Genomic DNA, 6,000 nt, shown 5'->3' with positions numbered 1-6,000 from the left:
TATCATGAACCGAAATGCTCTTAATATTCAAGTCGAATATAGATGGCGTCTCAGGATGGAACAACAATATCTCGTCTATGAAAAATATATTTTCATTTTGCATACATTGACTTAATCAATTTGTACATATCTACAATGCCAAATGAATGAATGGAATTTATATCGACTGCGAGTGTCGAAATGTGTGAGGGAAAATATTGGCAAAGAAAATATAAACCATTGCAATGGAAAAATCCGAATCCGTATGTTTTACACAGCAAAATTGTTGTGAATATGGAGGTGAACGGACGAGGTAAATTCAAAACGGTATTTGATGGAAATTAGTAAATTAAATTTGTGCAGTCTATTTTTATCCTTAATCGTCTATCACTCTCTCTTGCTAATTAAGCAATTATTTATTGAAGCCAGCATTCATTTGTACATATAACCCCTTCTACCATCCGCACATTTACTACTCATGTACCATAGCTTAGGATTTGATAAAAAAATATGAATCACAAAAAACATTAAAAATTAACCAAACACATTTCCAACATTTCCGACTTTTTCGTCTGTTTAAACATTGAAAATAATTTATGTAATGAAAATTTCCTCTTTTGTCTAAGCTGAATCATTTAAATAATTCCGTTTTTTTGTGTGTGTGTGTTTGGTTCTGAACGAAATTTCCCTGAACTGAGTCAAGGTGCGTATTATAACAATCGATGCATGTTTCATGTCCCATATTGTTGAGCTCACCATTTGAATTTATTCTGTGCAAAATGCAAAAAGAAACTTCATCAATGTATTGATTAAATGGTAAAACGTGTGAACAGCATGATATATGTGGCGCTATTCCCATTTTCTATCTTTAAATTTTCTTTCGTTTCCGAGAGAAGTCGAGAGACGGGGCTGAGAGAATTTCGATCGAGGACAACTTCTAGAATGAAACAAGAGCAAAATGGAAAACTTATTGTGGCTTACACATTTCTTCAAATCTAATAAATGGCATTTTTTTCGACTATAAGATTTAACATCGATTGATAAATTTTTCTCTTTTTTTTTCACTTTGTTCCACAACATCCATGCTATAATGTGTCACGACTGGTGAATCAACTATCGTCATTTTAAAACGGCAATAAGTCTTTGTGTATACAACACTACAACAGCCTTCTAACACCGAAAAGAATATCTCGAATTACCATCTCGTTCAGATAACTCAGATAGTACAATTTAATAAAGATTATGCAAGCTGTTAAAAAGGCATTCACCCCATTCACCGTGTACAACACTCTTCTCAGGTCATTTATTATTTTCGCTGAAAAAAATAAACATCACAACACATGAAGACACTCACGTAAAAAAAGTCTGTTAACACATAACAAACGTTCCTTTTTCACTTCGTACCTATTGTTTGAAAAATAAATTAAATATTTATGGGGCTAGCGCATAAAACGTCTTACAAAGTATACCTTTCACAAGGACACTTTTGCCAATTATATACTTCAAAGATTTAAGTAAGGGTTGTACGTTTTTTTATGTATAAATTTTGATGTAGCCATGTAAAATTACGACTTTGTGTTATAAAAACAACGACATAACAAGTTCCATTCGGAAGTGTTGCCTATTATACCCTAAACAAAACAATAACACTTTACTTTGGGGTAAATGCGCTCTACATGACCTCCGTGCAACTATGCAATACAAATGATGTAAACTTAGAGAAACGTATAATCATTTGCAATCATCATTACCGCCAAAAGTGGCCTTCACTTCGGTTAGTGTGGTCTTTGATAGCAGAATAAATGTTTAATAATAATATAATACCCATATGGGATACGGTGAAAGTAACAAATGTGTTTTTCAGCAACAAACTTCGGTAACTGTTTTTTCAGAAACATACAAATGAGTTATTTAGTTGTTTCCGAAGTAATGAAGTACGTAGCAGCACCTTGCACCTGTCTCATGAGAAAATTGATTTCCACATAGGAAAATGAAAAAATTAAACGAAAATAGTCCACATGTAAGATATCATTTTGACAGGGAGAAAATTGCTATGTAATGGTCAACTTTCGCATGGGGCAGGTAGTAAAACGAATTAAGTACATGATTAATTGGACAGGAGTTCAGGAGTTATTTGATTAGTGGGATTGTCGTAATTTCTAATGATTACGGTGGAAGAATTGCCATAAGTACCATTCTCAACAATTATCATTTTTTCCCTCAAGTGAAACTCCAAAAGCGTTTTGTTTACCTGGGGAAAAGGTCGTGGAAATTGCATTTTTTCTAGTGACAACATCCTCGAAAAGCAATTTCCGACTTATTTTTCAATCGGTGAACAAATAACTATTAGCAGTGTGTGTTTCTCCTTTTAAATTGTGAGGCCATTTTTTAAGGTATTTTTGTTCCATCTCAAAAAAATGCGTAGCGGAAAAGATGAATTAAACTCAGAGGCACAAATTTCTTGAGCGACATTCAATCAAAAAAGATCAGTTACATAGTTGCTGTCAGTAGTTTTATGTTTTTGATAAAACCCGGATGTATTTTGGTAGAAACCTATTGGGAAACTTAATCCAATGATCTAATTTACTCTCACAACTCATTAGATCAAAACCGTTGCATACAAATTCGTTTATTTCAATATGTGTCTCAAACTACGGAAATGTGCAATTGGTCTTTGTTCACAAAAATAACAGATAAACGAGCCATTTAGTATTTATGTTAAGAAACTGTAAGAAATCGCTTTTGGATGAGATATTTGATTGTTGATTTTGTTTCCATGTTACCATAGCAACTATTTATCAAATTATTTTTTGTAAAGTAAAATCGAAGATTTAGGTGATACAATAGGGGTAAACCCAAAGATTGCTCGATTTTGTAAAACTTTTCATTTAGTTTAGTTGTTTCATTTAGTTTGTAAAACAAATTTACGAAGCATGGAATGGTGTGTTGGATTTTACGAATTTGCGAAAACGCGTGAGACTTGAGTTTACCCCTAATGTTAGCTACTGAAAAGCAATATTTATTGCTATATGCTAACACTAAATAGACAATAAAATGTATTTATCGTCGCATTAAAACCCTCAACGATTTTTATCTACCTATGTTGTTGATGCATGTGATCATATAAAGCAACTAAAAATACGGTCTTTGTTTGTGCGGATAAATACAACTAAATTATTATCTACAATACAAAAGCTTATCAATATTTATATTTCATCATTTTTCTCGCGCACGTATGCATAAAAGTGACGAACTATGGTTGTCGGACGGAATAGGACAACGAACAATGTTAATTAACTTTTAGATATAATATAGGCCTTTTTGGCCCTTTCCAAATTATTTACATGCATAAATAAAGTTCAGTATAAATGAGAAAATTAGTGATAATGTTACCAGCCGAGGCTACACGACACATTTATATGGATATTAGATTTTGTGTACTTTTAACATGGCTATAGCCACACAAACATAACTTAACATACGAATAACAAGTTTGGCTTCATATGCTGCTTCGGTGAATGAATGAATGAATGAATGAATAGATTAATAAATTGGAAGTTACAATTTTTGTCTGAGATTTTTGTAATTAAACTTGTTTCAACGTAAAGGACTTTGGTAATAAATAATAATCATGGGTATGAGGTATAGGCTGTATAATTTGGCTTCTTAAGTTAAAGCTCCAATTGCAGACGATCTACAATTGTCAGAATGGATCAACACATTGGACTGTTAATAGAACATTACATGCATACATGGTACAAATGATTACAGACACGCCGACTTTCATATAGCCCGTTGGGTGCTGAACCGTAACTTTAACAAAGGGTGATAGTTTTATCGTAGTCGCGAGCGTAGGGAGCGATTTTTTTTAACGTTTTTGTCGTTTAAAATGAAGTTGAAAGTATTCTGAAGTTATAAAAGTGTCGAAAAACTAAAAAGTTGTGTCGAAAATCTAGAAAGTTGCGGGAAATTACAAAAAAAATGTCTTAATATTACCGAAATTATACGTTGATAATATTGCGAGTTCTCACGATGAACTCTTTAATATAATTTAAAATTATCAAAAAATAATCAAAAATTCGAAGCATTACGTTTAGAGCATTAAACTTAATATGTACATATCAAATTTTTGGCTCGATGAACGAAACGATCCATGCCGGGTAAACATTAAAAAAACACCAATACAACAGAAACAAATCCATATTAAAGACTGACAAAATGTAAAATGTGAAAATAAGTAGAAGTTTTGTTGAATGTGAACGAAAAACTCATTTTTTTTTTGATAATTTCACAAAAACGTAGTAGGGCGCTAAGTGCGCCTGTATACCGTTAGCGAATCTTACAATTCTGAGGCCCTAAGGTAAGTTACACCTGTGATTTTGGTGTACTTTGGAAGAGCTTGAAAAGATGTACTAAAACAACCCAAAAAACTTGAAAAAAAGTTGGTCCATGGCCTTAGGATCACTGCCTGAAAATTGCGAAATTCGCACTGTACCTGTAGAGTAGAGCCTCAATATTCACAGAGTGAGCCTAAGGCCATGGACCTTTTTTTTCTAGTGAATGGTGAACTTTGGTGAACTTTTTCATTCTCTTTCAGAATATACCAACCCCAAAATTTTCACTTTCGAAATAGCTTCACAAATCGTGCGTATGACATGGTAAGTTTTGTACCGGAAAACGTCACGAGATTACATGTGTAATGTCACAAGATTAAAAAATGCATCTTCGATTTGTGAAGCCATTACGAAAGTGACAACTTTTTAATTGGTGAACTTTGAAAGAGCATAAAAAACTTCACTAAAGTTCATCTTTGAACCCGAGAAAAAATTGGTCCAAGGTCCTAGATTCGCTCCCTGAACCTTGCGTTTTTGGCATAATATTACGTTTTTCGCGAGGTTCAGTGAGCGAATGTTTTATACTCTTTCAAAGTTCACCAATTAAAAAGTTGTCACTTTCCTAGTGGCTTCACCGTTTTTTCAATTTTGTAATGTTTGCATTACAAAAATCACAAAAACGCACGCTCGATTTCTGAAGCCATTTCAAAACTTAAAATTTTGCGGCTTGTATATCCTGAAAGAGTGCAAAAAGTGCACCAAAGTACACAGAGATAAACCTGACAAAAAGTACGGCCAAGGCATTAGGCGCCCCCTTTGAACTTGGGTATGCTTGACGGTTTTTTCACAAATTTTGAAAAGTTGGTTAAGCGACTTGAACGAAATTTTTTGTCGGGTTTAAAGGTGTAATTTGGTGAACTTTTTAAAGCTTTCGAATGACACCACTCTTAGCTATATAACTTATCTAATGGACTTAAAAAAGGAAGACTTACTGTCAGTCATTTTGGCCATATTACATCTTTATGTGAATTTTTTGCTTTACGGAAAAAAGTGGAACTAAAAGAGTGGTACTATTGTAACGCTGGTGTTAACAATTAACAATTTTATCTTAAAAATATTTGTTTAAGAGTCATGACATCTTATTACAATTTCCCGCAACTTCGTAATCATTAAATGAATAACGAAATAAATAAATGTGAGCCCAAAAATTTGTGTCTCGCTTTCTTACCTACTTCAGCAACTGAAGTTCAGTTTGACAAACGTTTTACGGAATAAATGTGGCTCATTTTCGAGCTCGTTTCAAATTTTTTTTTTTTTTTACGTTTCAGGTGTCTAAAAATTTTGCTTCATATAACTAATATAATGAAGATGATGAAGATGCATCGCCAACGATTGTTTTTGTCCCATACAGATTTTGGTGTTTTTTTTTCAAAAAGGGAGAGAAAATTCTCACCTGCAGACGAATGCACAATGCTCACGCGCTAATGAGCCAAGCTTAAGTTTTGGTAATAGAATTTCTAAAATTGAGACGCAGTTGAAATTTCTTAAAGTGATAGTAGCTATTCTATCAAACTTTCCTTTAAAATGTCAGCTAACTCAATGTTTTTTAAAGCTGTGATATAGCTTTTCGTTGGGTGCTGTGCACCCAACATATTGCCTCATTGGGTGCTCTGGCACCGGCTAACCC

Source organism: Bradysia coprophila, unplaced genomic scaffold (genome assembly GCF_014529535.1).
Source record: "Bradysia coprophila strain Holo2 unplaced genomic scaffold, BU_Bcop_v1 contig_232, whole genome shotgun sequence".
Classification (NCBI taxonomy): domain Eukaryota; kingdom Metazoa; phylum Arthropoda; class Insecta; order Diptera; family Sciaridae; genus Bradysia; species Bradysia coprophila.
Note: the sequence above shows the minus strand (reverse complement) of the source record.